The 17,971-nt window shown below is 37.1% G+C and overlaps 1 protein-coding gene and 1 pseudogene across 1 annotated transcript in view; both read right to left on the bottom strand.

Annotated features, from left to right (window-relative positions):
* Window positions 1–2,400: 2,400 nt before the first annotated feature.
* LOC143671299 (small integral membrane protein 14 pseudogene) lies at window positions 2,401–2,855 on the bottom strand (annotated as a pseudogene).
* Window positions 2,856–15,708: 12,853 nt separating this feature from the next.
* RBM41 (RNA binding motif protein 41) overlaps window positions 15,709–17,971 on the bottom strand; it is a 97,590-nt gene continuing 95,327 nt past the window's right edge. Inside the window, exon 10 of the transcript XR_013169444.1 lies at window positions 15,709–17,336. The gene's annotated coding sequence lies outside the window, so the exon portion shown is untranslated. The remainder of the gene's footprint in view (window positions 17,337–17,971) is intronic.

The following is a 17,971-nucleotide window of genomic DNA, read 5'->3' as shown; positions in this document are numbered from 1 at the left end:
GCCTAAAAGAACACTGAATGACTCAAAGACAGAATAAACTCTTAATGACATTTATGGAATGTTTAAGAGCCAAGGGTGATTTTGAAATGTGGTGCTTTATTTCTCTTTTTCCAAGTTATTTTAAAACGATTTTAGCCACAGTTGAGTGAATGTTTACAAAGCCAAGTAATGATTTAATAGCGTTCTCAATAAAAAAGCCACATATAGAAAGTAAGAATTAAATAGAATAATATAAATTACTAGTTACACTAACAAGAATACTTTATGTGCAGTACACTATATTTTCAGGAATGCAGATAAATTTTGCAAGCAAAAATCAAGATTTCACTATGATAAGAATTTTTGTTACTATTTAAGCAGGTGGCTCATATAAGAAAAGGCTAAAATCCTAGAAATAATATTAAGTGTATGTGACAGAAATGAAAGACTAGAAATAAGAATCCAGATTTCCAGGTACCTAGCTAACACTAGACATTCTGTTTCCAAGTAACAGCTATTTCTTAAACCAAAACCAACTCTCAATTATTTGTGAGCCATAGAGTCAGTTTATACATCAGTTTCTCTGCCAGGGAATGACTCTCAGGCAGCTTAGAGAACAGGTTATCATGATTTAAGGGTAAGACTTCAAAGTTCAGGGGACAAGGGCAGAGAAATGGAATGCTGCTGGATTTTTCTCCATTTTAAGCAGTCCCTGCCCTTTCTGCCTTAAATATTTTACCAGTATGGAGCTGGGAAGGTTTCCAGAAGTTTGCAGTAAGAGGAAAAACCTTTCATTTGTCGTGTTCAGTTCATTTATCCAGAATCTGACTTATCTGTGTTACCCTTCTATTAGCACAAGTAATTAAAAATTGGTTATATTACTTTAAGAAGTTGAGCAAAAAGCCAAGATGTGCATAAGGAGGGATGCAAACAGTTAATATTGGATTATGTACTGAAATGATGCCCTTAATGCTAGTGGCCTAGTATGTAATAATAGTGAAAGGAAAAAAAAACTCCATGGATTTCACAGAACAGTATCAGAGGCTCTATTAAACAGTAAAATGATATGGAGAGTTTTAGTCAATTCATAAAGTAATTTTTCAAACCTATACAATGAAAAGCTAGACTGATCTTAGGAGGAAAAGTCTTTACATTGATAGCAAAATATCTTCTAACCCCATAAGTAACCTGAAGTCACTTGCTAGGAAAAAATTTCACAGCCACATATGTCACATAGACAATTTTTATAGTAATTATATTTTTTTCAAAGTGGGCAAAACAATGCAACTTTTGCTTTTTCTTATAATTCAAAACTATTAATTCTCCTTCCCATCCCAATTCATCCCATTACCAAGATAGGAATGAAAAGGGGTAAAAAAAGATCTTGATTGTTTTCATTTTCCTCCTTTTCCCTTGGAGTAAATTAAGAATTCAGTTTTTTAAAATTAAGGTCAGAAGGATAATAACAGATTCAAACATTTTTCTTCAAAATAAGAAGAATAAATAAGTAAATGGGTATTCAGACATCAATAATCAAACAAACCACCAATACAGCTTTAAAATAATTTCATTTTAACAGAGAAATGTTTGAACAGAAAAGAAACTTCCTGAGAGGCACTAATTTTAACAATAAATTATAGCTTAAATTATTATTGTATCAATTATACCTAGCAGAGTTTACTTTTTCTTCCTTTCATGAATCCTTGTAAGTCTAAAGTAGAGTGGCTTATAAATGTCATATAATGGACTAGTAATCATCCTCCATATTGAGCAATCATGTTTATTTAAAGTTTTCTTAATATTAGATACATTTAATGGTGTAAAAAACTTAGTAAACAACCATTTCATTTTTTTTCCTATCCTAGTCACATAAACCATTTAAAATAGATGATACAGATTTCAGCTGTAATTTATAAAATATTCAAGGGCTGCCACAGTCCAAAGAACAAGAGAAAACTTGCACCCACAAATAAACTATCAAGATAAATGTAAATACAGTGTGGTTCTAATTTTTGTTCATTTAATCTCAGACAAGTCCAAATAACTTTATAAATACCTTATGCAAAAAAGCAATTTTAAACCTGTCAAAACTATTTGAAATATTTAAATGCAGAGATCTCAAATTTCCTTCAATCAGGCTAGGAATCATCCCCAACAGTATGATAACAGTTACAAATAGAATTAATGGAATGTTTATGTTTAGGACAACCAAAAAAAGTTCCATGTAACTTTTTTTTTTACTATCATTTACTCGAATATATTGTATATAGGAATGGTGATAACACAGAAAGCAAAAATAAGCTTGCAAGTGAAATTTCTAGAAGCTCATGAAAACAATACCATCCCATATTGTATTTGCAAAAGAAAAAACAATTATAATGGAGTTAAGAATACTCTGATTGTCTTCATTCATGTGGTCGTGCAAAGTGTTTGACTATTTTCACTTCCCATGTCACAAAGTTAGTCCACAGGAGGGGCTGGTTGATCTTGTCCATTATGAGGGCTCGTTGGCTTTCCAGGTAGGTTGGATCCTCTTATATTAGGACATCTCAGTAAGAATAAGATCACTGCAATAACCATCCAGGCCATCAAGATCATAGTAATACTGATGTCATTATCACCAGGAGGTCCTGGCTATTCCTGGAGACACTCTGTCTGTACAGTAGGACTGGGACTGCCTCAACAGATTGATCAGCCTTCTCATCACATGTTCATGAGAGCAAATGCATTCACAAGGATCAAATCCACCTTCTGCCATGATTACTCAGCTTGATTTAACTTGACTGTTTAAATCCACCCAGAAAACAATCGATGGGATGAGGAGGTTGGGGACTGGGGCCAAGGCTCAGTGGAAAGACTGCTTGGAGCCTCTGGAATGCTGATGATGTTCCAGATGCCATGGTCACTGCTACTGCTACTGCTGCTGCTGCTGCTGTTCGGTGCCCTGCATAGTCATTTAAATAACCCAAACACAGAGAGCCCAAAATGAGAACAAGGGCCTATAATTTTGTATAGCTTCCCAGGTATGTTAAGTAGATAATCAAAAAGTATCAGCAAGGTCTTTGAGGGACAGGAGAAAAAAATATGGAACTATTAAACTTTATCACTGGAGAAACCCCTGATACTGTGTCAAACATTCAGGACATCCAAACAATAGGCCAAGTCTTTGATCTTGAGGCTTGCTCTGGTGAAGCTTCTGTACGTAGTAGAGAAGCTTAGCTTACCTGTAGGTATGCCTAAGAGTTATTTCTGAAAAACTTCTCTTGTTGCTCAGATGTGGCCTCTCTCTCTCTCTCTCAGCCCAACTCTACAAGTGAAATCACTGCCCTCCCCACTACATGAGACATGATATCCAGGAGTGAAAGTGGAATGGGAGATAACTTCCAGAGATGAGCCTGACCCTGGCACCATGGGATCAAGAATGCTATCTTGACCAAAAGGGGGAAAAGAAGTGTAACACATAAGGTATCAGTGGCTGAGAGATTTCAAATAGAGTTGAGAGGCTACTCTGGAAGTCACTCTTATGAATACTTCACTTAGACATTACTACCTATCATAACTTCCAAACCCCAACCAAAACCACTCCTGCCAATCCTAAAGAATACCTAGGGCATTATTTAAGACTCTACAAAGGTTCCATGCACTAGGATAACTTTCTAGAAACCTACAACCTCTAGGTGGGTCCCTGGACCAGATAAGTCCTGAAATGTAGAGGGGCCAGCCTCTCTAGAACCTCAACTAGTTCCATCCACCTATTCCATATTATTGAGTGCCCCTTATAACATGAAAAAGTTAGAATGGGCATAGCCCAAGTACCCCTAAAGAGTGGGAGAAATATCAAAGGTGATGTTGGGGTTTAACAAAGGTACGGTTTAACAGATGAGTATAATTGCTGAATCATTATATTGATATTTCTTTTAGCCTCCAGTATCTTAGAGCAACTAGAAGTAAAAGCCTGAAATTGTGGAATTGTAACCCATACCAAACTCTGAAATCTGTTCTGTGACTAATTGGTGTGATGTGCTCTGAAATTTATTGTTTTTTTTGTATATATGTTATTTTTCACAAAAAAAGAAAAACAAAACAAAAAAAGAGTAGTTTTTTGTAGGATGTTGGCTTGAAGACTGATTTTATGACCTTTTTTGGTAATTTAAATATGTAAAGTATGCAGTAGGTGTTGTTCTTTTTTTAAGGAAAAAGAGAGTACTTTTTCCCCTAATGTAAAATTATTGATTGTTGCAGAATGAGAAAAAGGAATGTGTATGACATAATGGATGGATATCAAAAGTTGTAGAAGTCTCGTTGGAAGTGAATTTTATTGGTTGTTGTTTAAGGTTGGCTAAGATTTTATAGTTTTATAATATTTTTAATTGTTTTCTTATCAGATGTATCTTCATACAAAACCAGAATTTGGCTTTCACTCTGTTAAAATGACAATGTTTTCTTGGATTATTTGTTTGCTCTTAGTGAGAAACTATAAAATGTTTTTAACTATCTGAGTAATCTGCCTAGATGACAAATATTCTATGTCTTAGAGCAATATACTTATTAATATGTATGTTGACCATCTCCTTCCTTATTGTTTTGGACAATGCCTCCTCACTTTAAAAAAAATTATGTCTTTTTAAAATCATGTTAACTCCTCTATTTACTTTCAAAATTTTATGTCATCTTGATTAAATAAAGAACAACAACAAAAGGTTATAGCTCAAGGCTCCCTGTATGAAAGAAATAGTAAGAACAGTGTTAACCAATGCTTCTTGAATTAGGACAAGAATGGTAAGAGGTGAACTAGGAAAGGTGGACAGGGAAAAAACATGTAGAACAGATGGAAAATAGTTAGCATTTGATACAAGTGCAATAGGAAGCTATTGAAAGCTTTTGTGCACCATCTAATTTACATTTTTAAAGTTCACTTTGGCTGCTAAGGAGAAAAAGGATTGCACTGAGTAGCAAGTATGAGACATGGTTTATGGCGGTAGTCTTGGATTGAACAAGGATGATAGAGGGGCACGAGAAGGGAAGTGGGCCAACTTGAGCTGTATCTTGGTGACAGAACAGGCAGAATTTGATAATGTGATTCTTTGAGGTTTGGGATTGAGAATGAAAGAAAGGTGAAGCTGGGTTAACTACTAACTGTGCATGATGGTGTCTTTCACTGACATAATTCAGGGCTAGAAGACAAGCTGGATGGGCAATGAAAGGGGAGGTCTTAACCTTGTGCTATTGTTCTAAGTGCATATATTACCTGTGTGCATTCGTTAAATATTTGATAAAACTATGAATAATGGATATCAAAAAAATCAATTGACTTATTTCTGAAATTTTAATTCAATTCCATTGATCAAAACGTTTATCTTTATGCCAGTGCCATGCTGTTTTTTTATTAGTTAAAAATAAATTAACTAACACAACATTTAGAAATCATTCCATTCTACATATGCAATCAGTAATTCTTAATATCATCACATAGATGTATGATCATCATTTCTCAGTACATTTGCATCGATTTAGACATTGAAATAGCAAGATAACAGAAAAAGAAATAAAATGATAATATAGAGAAAAAATAAAAATAAAAAATACAAAAAATATATATAAACAAACAAATAAAACAAACAAACAAAAAACTATAGCTCAGATGCAGCTTCTTTCAGTGTTTTAACATAATTACATTACAATTAGGTAGTATTGTGCTGTCCATTTTTGAATTTTTGTATCTAGTCCTGTTGCACAGTCAGTATCCCTTCAGCTCCAATTACCCATTATCTTACCCTGTTTCTAACTTCTGACGGTCTCTGTTACCAATGACATATTCCAAGTTTATTCTCTAATGTCGGTTCACATCAGTGGGACCATACATTATTTGTCCTTTAGTTTTTGACTAGTCTCACTCAGCATAATGTTCTCTAGGTCCATCCATGTTATTACATGCTTCATAAGTTTATTCTGCCTTAATGCTGCATAATATTCCATCGTATGTATATACCACAGTTTGTTTAGCCACTCGTCTGTTGATGGACATTTTGGCTGTTTCCATCTCTTTGCAATTGTAAATAATGCTGCTATGAACATTGGTGTGCAAATGTCCGTTTGTGTCTTTGCCCTTAAGTCCTTTGAGTAGATACCTAGCAATGGTATTGCTGGGTCGTATGGCAATTCTATATTCAGTTTTTTGAGGAACTGCCAAACTGCCTTCCACAGTGGTTGCACCATTTGACATTCCCACCAACAGTGGATAAGTGTGCCTCTTTCTCCGCATCCTTTCCAGCACTTGTCATTTTCTGTTTTGTTGATAATGGCCATTCTGGTGGGTGTGAGATGATATCTCATTGTGGTTTTGATTTGCATTTCTCTAATGGCCAGGGACATTGAGCATCTCTTCATGTGCCTTTTGGCCATTTGTATTTCCTCTTCTGAGAGGTGTCTCTTCAAGTCTTTTTCCCATTTTGTAATTGGGTTGGCTGTCTTTTTGTTGTTGAGTTGAGCAATCTCTTTATAAATTCTGGATACTAGACCTTTATCTGATATGTCATTTCCAAATATTGCCTCCCATTGTGTGGGCTGTCTTTCTACTTTCTTGACAAAGTTCTTTGATGCACAAAAGTGTTTAATTTTGAGGAGCTCCCATTTATTTATTTCTTTCTTCAGTGCTCTTGCTTTAGGTTTAAGGTCCATAAAACTGCCTCCAATTGTAAGTTTCATAAGATATCTCCCTACATTTTCCTCTAACTGTTTTATGGTTTTAGACCTAATGTTTAGATCTTTGATCCATTTTGAGTTAACTTTTGTATAGGGTGTGAGATACGGGTCCTCTTTCATTCTTTTGCATATGGATATCCAGTTCTGTGGGCACCATTTATTGAAGAGACTGTTCTGTCCCAGGTGAGTTGGCTTGACTGCCTTATCAAAGATCAAATGTCCATAGATGAGAGGGTCTATATCTGAGCACTCTATTCGATTCCATTGGTCGATATATCTATCTTTATGCAAATACCATGCTGTTTTGACCACTGTGGCTTCATAATATGCCTTAAAGTCCGGCAGCGTGAGACCTCCAGCTTCGTTTTTTTCCTCAAGATACTTTTAGCAATTCGGGGCACCCTGCCCTTCCAGATAAATTTGCTTATTGGTTTTTCTATTTCTGAAAAATAAGTTGTTGGGATTTTGATTGGTATTGCATTGAATCTGTAAATCAATTTAGGTAGAACTGACATCTTAACTATATTTAGTCTTCCAATCCATGAACACGATATGCCCTTCCATCTGTTTAGGTCTTCTGTGATTTCTTTTAACAGTTTTTTGTAGTTTTCTTTGTATAGGTCTTTTGTCTCTTTAGTTAAATTTATTCCTAAGTATTTTATTCTTTTAGTTGCAATTGTAAATGGAATTTGTTTCTTGATTTTCCCCTCAGCTTGTTCATTGCTAGTGTATAGAAACGCTACAGATTTTTGAATGTTGATCTTGTAACCTGCTACTTTGCTGTAGCTGTACTCATTTATTAGCTCTAGTAGTTTTGCTGTGGATTTTTCCGGGTTTTCGACATATAGTATCATGTCGTCTGCAAACAGTGATAGTTTTACTTCTTCCTTTCCAATTTTAATGCCTTGTATTTCTTTTTCTTGTCTAATTGCTCTGGCTAGAACCTCCAATACGATGTTGAATAATAGTGGTTATAATGGACATCCTTGTCTTGTTCCTGATCTTAGGGGGAAAGTTTTCAATTTTTCCCCATTGAGGATGATATTAGCTGTGGGTTTTTCATATATTCCCTCTATCATTTTAAGGAAGTTCCCTTGTATTCCTATCCTTTGAAGTGTTTTCAACAGGAAAGGATGTTGAATCTTGTCAGATGCCTTCTCTGCATCAATTGAGATGGTCATGTGATTTTTCTGCTTTGATTTGTTGATATGGTGTATTACATTAATTGATTTTCTTATGTTGAACCATCCTTGCATACCTGGGATGAATCCTACTTGGTCATGATGTATAATTCTTTTAATGTGTTGCTAGACTCGATTTGCTAGAATTTTATTGAGGATTTTTGCATCTATATTCATTAGAGAGATTGGCCTGTAGTTTTCTTTTTTTGTAATATCTTTGCCTGGTTTTGGTATGAGGGTGATGTTGGCTTCATAGAATGAATTAGGTAGCTTTCCCTCCACTTTGATTTTTTTGAAGAGTTTGAGCACAGTTGGTACTAATTCTTTCTGGAATGTTTGGTAGAATTCACATGTGAAGCTGTCCGGTCTTGGACTTTTCTTTTTGGAAAGCTTTTGAATGACTGATTCATTTTCTTTACTTGTGATTGGTTTGTTGAGGTCACATATTTCTTCTTCAGTCAAAGTTGGTTGTTCATGCCTTTCTAGGAACTTGTCCATTTCATCTACAGTGTTGTATTTATTAGCATAAAGTTGTTCATATTATCCTGTTATTACCTCCTTTATTTCTGTGAGGTCAGTGGTTATGTCTCCTCTTCCATTTCTGATCTTATTTATTTGCATCCTCTCTCTTCTTCTTTTTGTCAATCTTGCTAAGGGCTCATCAATCTTATTGATTTTCTCATAGGACCAACTTCTGGTCTTATTGATTTTCTCTATTATTTTCATGTTTTCAATTTCATTTATTTCTGCTCTAATCTTTGTTATTTCTTTCCTTTTGCTTGCTTTGGGGTTAGTTTGCTGTTCTTTCTCCAGTTCTTCCAAGTGGACAGTTAATTCCTGAATTTTTGCCTTTTCTTCTTTTCTGATATAGGCATTTAGGGCAATAAATTTCCCTCTTAGCACTGCCTTTGCTGCATCCCATAGGTTTTGGTATGTTGTGTTTTCGTTTTCATTCGCCTCGAGATATTTACTGATTTCTCTTGTAATTTCTTCCTTGACCCACTCGTTGTTTAAGAGTGTGTTGTTGAGCCTCCACGTATTTGTGAATTTTCTGGCACTCTGCCTATTATTGATTTCTAACTTCATTCCTTTATGATCCGAGAAAGTGTTGTGTATGATTTCAATCTTTTTAAATTTGTTGAGACTTGCTTTGTGACCCAGCATATGGTCTATCTTTGAGAATGATCCATGAGCACTTGAGAAAAAGGTGTATCCTGCTGTTGTGGGGTGTAATGTCCTATAAATGTCTGTTAAGTCTAGCTCATTTATAGTAATATTCAAATTCTCTGTTTCTTTATTGATCCTGTGTCTAGATGTTCTGTTCATTGATGAGAGTGGCAAATTGAAGTCTCCAACTATTATGGTATTTGTGTCTATTTCCCTTTTCAGTGATTGCAGTGTATTCCTCATGTATTTTGGGGCATTCTGATTCGGTGCATAAATATTTATGATTGTTATGTCTTCTTGTTTAATTGTTCCTTTTATTAGTAGATAGTATCCTTCTTTGTCTCTTTTAACTGTTTTACATTTGAAGTCTAATTTGTTGGATATTAGTATAGCTACTCCTGCTCTTTTCTGGTTGTTATTTGCATGAAATATCTTTTCCCAACCTTTCACTTTCAACCTATTTATCTTTGAGTCTAAGATGTGTTTCCTGTAGACAGCATATAGAAGGATCCTGTTTTTTAATCCATTCTCCCAGTCTATGTCTTTTGATTGGGGAATTCAGTCCATTAACATTTAGTGTTATTACTGTTTGGGTTATACTTTCCTCTACCATTTTGCCTTTTGTATTATATATATCATATCTGATTTTCCTTCTTTCTACACTCTTCTCCATACCTCTCTCTTCTGTCTTTTCGTATCTGACTCTAGTGCTCCCTTTAGTATTTCTTGCTAAATAGTTGGTCTTTTGGTCACAAATTCTCTCAGTGACTTTTTGCCTGAAAATGTTTTAATTTCTCCCTCATTTTTGAAGGACAATTTTGCTGGATATAAAAGTCTTGGTTGGCAGTTTTTCTCTTTTAGTAATTTAAATATGTCATCCCACTCTCTTCTAGCTTCCATGGTTTCTGCTGAGAAATCTACACATAGTCTTATTGGGTTTCCCTTGTATGTGATGGATTGTTTTTCTCTTGCTGCTTTCAAGATCCTCTCTTTCTCTTTGACCTCTGACATTCTAACTAGTAAGTGTCTTGGAGAATGCCTATTTTGGTCTATTCTCTTTGGGGTGCACTGCACTTCTTGGATCTGTAATTTTAGGTCTTTCATAAGAGTTGGGAAGTTTTCAGTGATAATTTCTTCCATTAGTTTTTCTCCTCCTTTTCCCTTCTCTTCTCCTTCTGGGACACCCACAACATGTATGTTTGTGTGCTTCATATTATCATTCAATTCCCTGAGCCCCTGCTCAAATTTTTCCATTCTTTTCCCTATAGTTTCTGTTTCTTTTTGGATTTCAGATGTTCCATCCTCCAGTTCACTAATTTTAGCCTCTGTCTCTTTAAATCTACCATTGCAGCTTTCCATTGTTTTTTTCATCTCTTCTACTGTGTCTTTCATTCCCATAAGTTCTGTGATTTGTTTTTTCAGACTTTCCATTTCTTCTTTTTGTTGATCCCATGCCTTCTTCATGTCCTCCCTCAATTTATTGATTTGGTTTTTGAAGAGGTTTTCCATTTCTGTTCATATATTCAGAATTAGTTGTCTCAGCTCCTGTATCTCATTTGAGCTATTGGTTTGTTCCTTTGACTGGGCCATATCTTCAATTTTCCTGGTGTGATTTGTTATTTTTTGCTGGCATCTGGGCATTTAATCAGATTTCCCTGAGTGTGGGACCCAGCAGGTTGAAAGACTTTCCTGTGAAGTCTCTGGGCTCTGTTTTTCTTATCCTGCCCAGTATGTGGTGCTTGTCTGTCTGTGGGTCCCACCAGCAAAAGATGTTGTGGCTCCTTTAACTTTGGAAGACTCTCGCCACTGGGTGTATGGTGGAGACAGAGGAAAGGTTGTAGGTTGGTTTTAATGGTTTCAAATTGTGAAGTCCTGGGATCTGAATTCCTTGAGAGAGGGATTCCACCTGAGTTGTGTTTCACCCCTCCCGCGGGGAAGGTTCAGGTGGTAGAGAGCCCTGAAAGCAGCCTGTTTCTGCATTCAGGGCAGTTGTAACCTGTGTATTCCCAGCACTGAGCCCAGAGGCAATGAAGCCTCCGTAGAAACAGCTGCAGAAGGCTCTGTTTTGCCCCCTTTCCTCTTTTTCAGTTAGCCCAATCGGCGACTTCCACCTTGATTAGTTTTGCCTGAGCTGAGGGCCTATTTTTAGTAGTCAGAAGTTGTTCATTAATGCCACCATTGGTATTAGGTTGGGCTCAGTCTCTACTACTGTTGGAGACTCTTTCCTTTCCCTCTGGGAAGTCGCCTGTGGGGGAGGGTCGCCAGCCACCACGGCTTGGGGAACCGCTGTTCCAAGGCTCCCAGCCAGCCCGGGAAGCTGCGTGTGTGGAAGGGGCTGCGGTCGCCGGCCACCGCGTCTTGGGGAACCGCCGATCCAAAGCTCCCAGCCGGCCTGGGAAGCTGCGTGTGGGAGGGCCGCCACGGCTTGGGGAACTGCCGATCCAAGGTTCCCAGCTGGCCCAGGAAGCCACGTGTGTGGAAGGGGCTCTGGTCGCCGGCCACCACGGCTTGGGGAACCACTGCTCTGAGGCTCCCAGCTGGCCCGGGAGGCTGCCCATGGGGGAGGGGCGCCAGCCGCCATGGCTTGGAGAACCGCTGATACAAAGTTCCCAGCCAGCCTGGGAAGGAGGGAGGGAGGGACTCCTGCCACCAGCTGTCGTGGCCCGGGGAAGCGCGCACCTCTCGGGGACCTCACCACAGCGGAGTCTCTTATTCGGTCCAGCCGTTCCAGAATGGGGTACGCTGTGTGTCTGGTCTCTGTCGTGGCTCTGGGAGCTGTTCTGTACTGTTTCTAGTTCTTTAGTAGTTGTTCTGGAGGAGGAACTAAGACCGATGCGCCTTACTAAGCCGCCATCTTCTCCGGAAGTCGCCATGCTGTTTTGACCACTGTGGCTTTGTAATATGCTTTAACATCAGGCAGCATGATTTCTCCAACCTTAACCTTTTTTCAAGATGCTTTTGACTATTCAGGGCCCCTTACCCTACCATTTGAATTTGATAATTGGCTTTTACATTTATGCAATACAGGCTATTGGAATTTCCATTAAGATTGCATTGAATCTTAAATCAGTTTGGGTAGGTAGAATTGACATCTTAATGATAGTTTTCCATTCTATGAACTCAGAATATGTTTCCATTTATTTAGGTCTTCTTTCATTTTTTTAGCAATATTTTGTAGTTTTCTGTGAACAGGTCCTTTAAGTCATTTGTTAAATTTATTCCTAGGCATTTGATTCTGTTAATTGCTATTGAAAATGGATTTTTCCCTTGATTTCCTCCTCATATTGCTCATTATTGATGCATAGAAACACTACTGATATTTGCATATTGATCTTGATTCCAGCTACTTTGATGAACTTGTTTATTAGCCCTAGTAGCTTTTTTGTAGATTTTTCAGGACTTTCTAAATATAGGATCATGTTTCTTGCAAACAGTGAAAGTTTTACTTCTTTCTGATTTGGATGCTTTTTATTTTTTTATTCCCTAACTGCTCTTAGCTAGAACTTATAGCACAGTGTTGGAGAACAGTAGTGACTGTGGGCATCTCTGTCTTTTTCCTGATCTTAGAGGGAAAGCTTTCTGTCTTTCACCATTAAGTGTGATGTTAGTTGTGGGCTTCTCATATATGTCCCTTATCATGTTGAGGAAATTTCATTCTATTCCTAAATTCCCAAGTGTTTTTATTAAGAAAAGATGCTGGATTTTGTCAAATGCCTTTTCTGCATCAAACAAGATGGTCATCTGTTTTCCCCCTTCCATTTGTTAATATAGTGTATTACACTAATTGATTTTCTTATGCTGAACCACCCTTGCATGCTTGGGATACAACCCACTTGATCATGGTGTACAATTCTTTTAATGTGCTGTTGGATTGGATTTGCAAGTATTTTGTTGAGGATTTTTGCATGTATATTCATTAGAGAGATTGATCTTTAATTTTCTTTTCTTGTAGTACCTTTACCTGGCTTTGGTATTAGGGTGATGTTAGCTTCATTATGAAGAAAGAATTATGTATTGTTCCCTCCTCTTCAATTTTTCTGAAAGAGTTTGATCAGGATTTATATTAATTCTTGGAATCTTTGGTAGAATTCACCTGTGAGGCAATTTGCTCTTAGGCTTTTTTTTGTTGGTAGGTTTTGATGAGTGATTCAATCTCTTTACTTGTGATTTGTTTGTTGCGGTATTCTATTTCTTTTAGAGTAAGGGTAGGTTTTTCATGTGTTTCTAGGAATTTTTCTATTTCATCTAAGTTGTCTAATTTGTTGGAATACAGTTCTTTACATTATCCTCTTATGATCTTTATTTTTGTTGGGTTGAGTAATGTTCCCCTCTCATTTCTGATTTTATCTTCTTTTTTTTCTTTGTCAGTCTAGCTAAGGGTTTTTCAATTTTATTGATCTTCCGAAAGAACCAATTTTTGGTTTTGATGATTACTCTATTTTTTTTTGTTGTTCTCAGTTTCATTTATTACTGCTCTAATCTTTGCTATTTCTTTCATTCTACTTACTTTGGAAATAGCTTGCTGTTCTTTTTCTATTTTCCCCAGGTGTTTAGCTACGTCTTTGATTTGAGCTCTTTCTTCTTTTTTAATGTAGGAATTTAAGGCCAAATTTCCCTCTCAGTACTGCCTTCACTGCATGCCATAAGTTTTGATATGTAGCATTCTTATTTTCATTCTCTTGAGATATTTACTGATTTATCTTGCAGTTCCATCTTGGCCCACTGATTAAGTGTGTGTTGTTTACCCTCAATATATTTATGAATTTTTCAGTTTTTGCCTGTCATTGATTAACAACTTCATTCTATTTTGATCAGTGAAAGTGCTTTGAATAAATTCAGTGTTTTTAAATGTATTGAGACCTGTTTTGTGACCCAACATGCCGTCTATCCTGGAGAATGATCGATTAGCACTTTAGAAGAATGTATGTCCTGCTGTTTGGGGGTAGAATGTTACATATGTCTGTTAGGTCTTCATTTATCAATGTCAAGTTCTCTGATGACTTATTGATCCTCTGTCTAGATATTCCATCTATTGATGGGAGTGATGTATTGAAGTTTCCAACCATCATTGTAGAGATGTCTATTTTTCTCTTCAGTTTTGCCAGTATTTGCCTCATGTATTTGGGGGTGCCATGGTTGAGGACCATAAATATATATGACCATTATTTCTTCTTGGTGAATTCCCCCTTCTATCAATATATAATGTCATTATTTGTCTCTTAAAACAGTTTTGCATTTAAAGTCTATTTGTTTCGCATGTTAGCTAGCTCTTTTTTAGTTACCCTTTTCATGAAATGTATTTTTCCAACCTTTCACTTTCAACCTATTGTGCCCTGGGGTCTAAGATGAGTCTCTTGTAGACAACATATAAATGGATCATCCATTTTGCCAACCTGTGTCTTTTGATTGGGGAGTTTAATCCATTAACATTCAATGTTATTACTATAAAGACAGTTATTATTTCATTTTATCCTTCGGTTTTTATGTATAATATTTTTTTGTCTCTCTTTTTACTCCTTTAGTTACCCTTACTGATAGTCCTCATTTCTACACTGTCTTCTAAGCCTGTCTCTCCTGTCTTTTCCTTTCAGCCCAAAGAACTCCCTTTAGTATATTTTGTAGGGCAGGTCTCTTTCAAATACTCTTTATGCTTCTGTTTATATGTGAAAATTTTAAACTCTCCCTCATTTTTGAAGGATATTTTTCCCAGGTAAAGAATTATTTGTTGGCATTTTTTCTTCTTACAGCATCTTAACTATATTATACCACTGCTTTCTCACCTTCCTGGTTTCCGATTAGAAATTGGAACTTGGTCTTATCGATTGTCCTTTGCATATTACAAATTGATTTTCTCTGCTGCTTTCATAATTCTTTGTTTATCTTTGACATTTGACACTCAGATTAGTATGTGTCTTGGAATAAGCCTATTATAAGGACTTATTCTGTTTGGGGTATGTTGCACTTCTTGGATATGTACATTAAAGTCTTGCATAATAGTTGTGAAATTTTGGGCCATTATTTCTTCAAATATTCTCTCTGCCCCTTTTCCCTTCTCTTCTCCTTCTGGGACACCCATTACATTATGTTTTTGCACTTTGTGCTGTCATTCAATTCCTTGAGAACCTGCTCAATTTTTTAATTCTTTTTTTTCTATTTGTTCTTCTGTCAGCAAGATTTCAGATGTCCTGTCTTCTATTTCACTGATCCTTTCTTCTCCCTGTTTAAATTTGCTGTTGTATGACTCTAGAATATATATATATATATTATCTCATTTGGTGTGCCTTTCATTCCCATAAGTTTTGTTACTTTTCTTTGCATACTTTCAAATTCTTCTTTATGTTCAACCTTTGTCTTATTAATATCTTTTATCCTTTTAGCCATATTTTCTTTCATCTCCCTGGAATAATTTAGGAGATTCATTTAAACATCTTTTAATAGTTCCAAATTCTGTTTCTCTTCCAAGTTTTTAATTTGTTCCTTCGGGCCACATCTTCCTGTTTCTTGGTATAACTTGTAATTTTTTTACTGATATCAAGGCATATGATTATCCTGATGAGTTTATTCTGAAGGTCTGTTGCCTGGTGCTTTATTGTTGATTGGCTTTATATTAAGGTTCTTCTTTGACATTTAGTTCAATTTATTCTAGACCTGTAGAATTACCCATGATTAACTGATTCAAATGAGCCAGGGATCCACAAAAGGGGTGCAAACCAGTTCCAAAGGACCCTGGGAAGAGGGTCAGGTAAGATGCCAAAAAGCCTTTTTTTCCCTCCCTCCCCTAAGCTGCTCTTTCCTGGCCTGACCAGCAGATGGTGCTTTTCAGCAAACCTTTCCCCACAGCCCTAAGGGGGAGTGTATTTTTTAACCTCCATGGGCAGTGTTGAAAAATGGCCATGTGGATCACTGTTCTGGGCAGGCTAGAACAAGAACCCAGCCATTGTTACTTGCCAATAGAAGTCATGCTTAGCACTTGACCATATCCCCCAACCCCTTGTTCCCATGGAGAAAAACCTTCATGCTCCTCTCCATCCGGGGCACCCAGCCCCAGACTATATCCGAGGCAATTCTCAAAGGTGGGCATGAATGTCTGCCATTGCTGTGGGAGTGATTCACTCAAGTTTTTGCTGCAACTTCTCAGGCACTCTTTCCCACTCTTTCTTGGTTGCTGTAAGTGCTCTCATGATCTCCAGAGCCCCAGAACCATTGATTCAGACTGTTTCTGCCTATCTGTCAGCTGTTTTTGTAGGAGAGTGTGTTCTTTAGCTCTCTAATCCACTGTCTTCCTACCTTGGGCTTCGCCACCCTAACCAGATTTCAAGAACCTCTATAATGAACATCATAAACTTAGAATTAGTTTAAATTAATACCAACTGTGGTAATTAGATTCAGTTGTCAACTTGGCCAGGTGAAGGCACCTAGTTCTGTTGCTGTGGACATGAGCCAATGGTACGTGAACCTCATCCGTTGCTGATTTACATCTGTAGTCGGCTAGGAGGCATGCCTGCTGCAATGAATGATGTTTGACTTAATTGGCTGGTGCTTAAATGAGAGAATGCAATGTAGCACAGCCCAAGCAGCTCAGCATCCCTCATCACAGCACTTGCAGCTCAGCCCAGGCCTTTGGAGATGCAGAGAGAAATCACCCTGGGGAAAGTTATTGGAACCCAGAGACCTGGAGAGAGGGCCAACAGAGACCATCCTGTGCCTTCCCACGTAAGGAAGAACCTCAGATGAAAGTTAGCTGCCTTTCCTCTGAAGAACTAACAAAATAAATCCCCTTTTATTAAAAGCCAATCCATCTCTGGTGTGTTGCATTCTGGCAGCTAGCAAACTAGAACACCAACTTAGTGTCAATGCTATACAAAAACCCTGCTTCTATACATCTTTGGCCTTATGCATTTATTTTATTACTGTCACAAATTATATGTTTAATCATTGTATGTGTCAACATATTTATAATTATTATCTTCCATATGTGGGGGAAAAAGAGGAGTTACAAATCAAAATACAATAATATTGAATTCCATATTTATCTATGTCATTATCTTTACCAGTATTCTTTATTTCTTTATACGGCTTTCAGTTACCTTCTAGTGTCCTTTCATATCAATCTGAAAGACTTCCTTTAGCTTTTCTTGTAGGGCAGGCATACTAGCAACAAACGCCTTCAGCTTTTGCTTATCTGGGAATGCCTTTATTCTTCATTTTTGAAGGATAACTTTGCTGGATGTAGAATCCTTGATTGATGATTATTTTCTTTCAGCACTTTAAATAAGTCATCTTACTGTCTTCTGATCTCTATGGTTTCTGAAGAGAAATTGATGGTTAATCTTACTGATGATCCCTTGTATGTTATGAGTCACTTCTCTCATGCTGTTTTCAAGATTATCTTGCTGTCTTTGTCTTTAGACATTGTTATATAAATGAGCTTCAGATGCCTCCTTGTAGTGACTCTGTGTGTTATTTACTTATTCACAGCAGCCTGGGTCCATTAGAGAAACACCTGCCACCAAACTGAAATTCTTACACATCCAATTGTTTTTAAAATAGTCCAAATAAGCAATTTTTAGCCAGTTAGCCTGCTTTACATACCCCATGAAATTTCACCCAGCCTCACTCAACATTTCCTTTCAGTTGATAAGACGTGCTTATAAGGTCTCTAGACACTTTGGCATCTCAAAGCTCTCTGGACCAGAGGTTGCCCACTGTGCTATGATTCCCTTCCTTCCTCTCTCCCATCTCCCAGGAGTTTGAATTTTCCCTTGCCCTCTTTCCCCTCTGGTGGCTTTCTTGTGCTGCTGATCTGAAGTTATTTTTTGCTTAGGGACCCTTCCTCCCACTGCAAACCTGTTAGTGTGACCCCCAATAAGTAACTCTAGAATCTGGAATTTAGACTCACTATAATTGGTGATGAGCATTTGGGGGAGGTTTTCAGTGATTAG

The sequence above is a fragment of the Tamandua tetradactyla genome, chromosome X (assembly GCF_023851605.1).
Source record: "Tamandua tetradactyla isolate mTamTet1 chromosome X, mTamTet1.pri, whole genome shotgun sequence".
Lineage (NCBI taxonomy): Eukaryota > Metazoa > Chordata > Mammalia > Pilosa > Myrmecophagidae > Tamandua > Tamandua tetradactyla.
The sequence above is the reverse complement of the archived record's forward strand: the minus strand, read 5'-3'. Positions and strand labels throughout refer to the sequence as shown.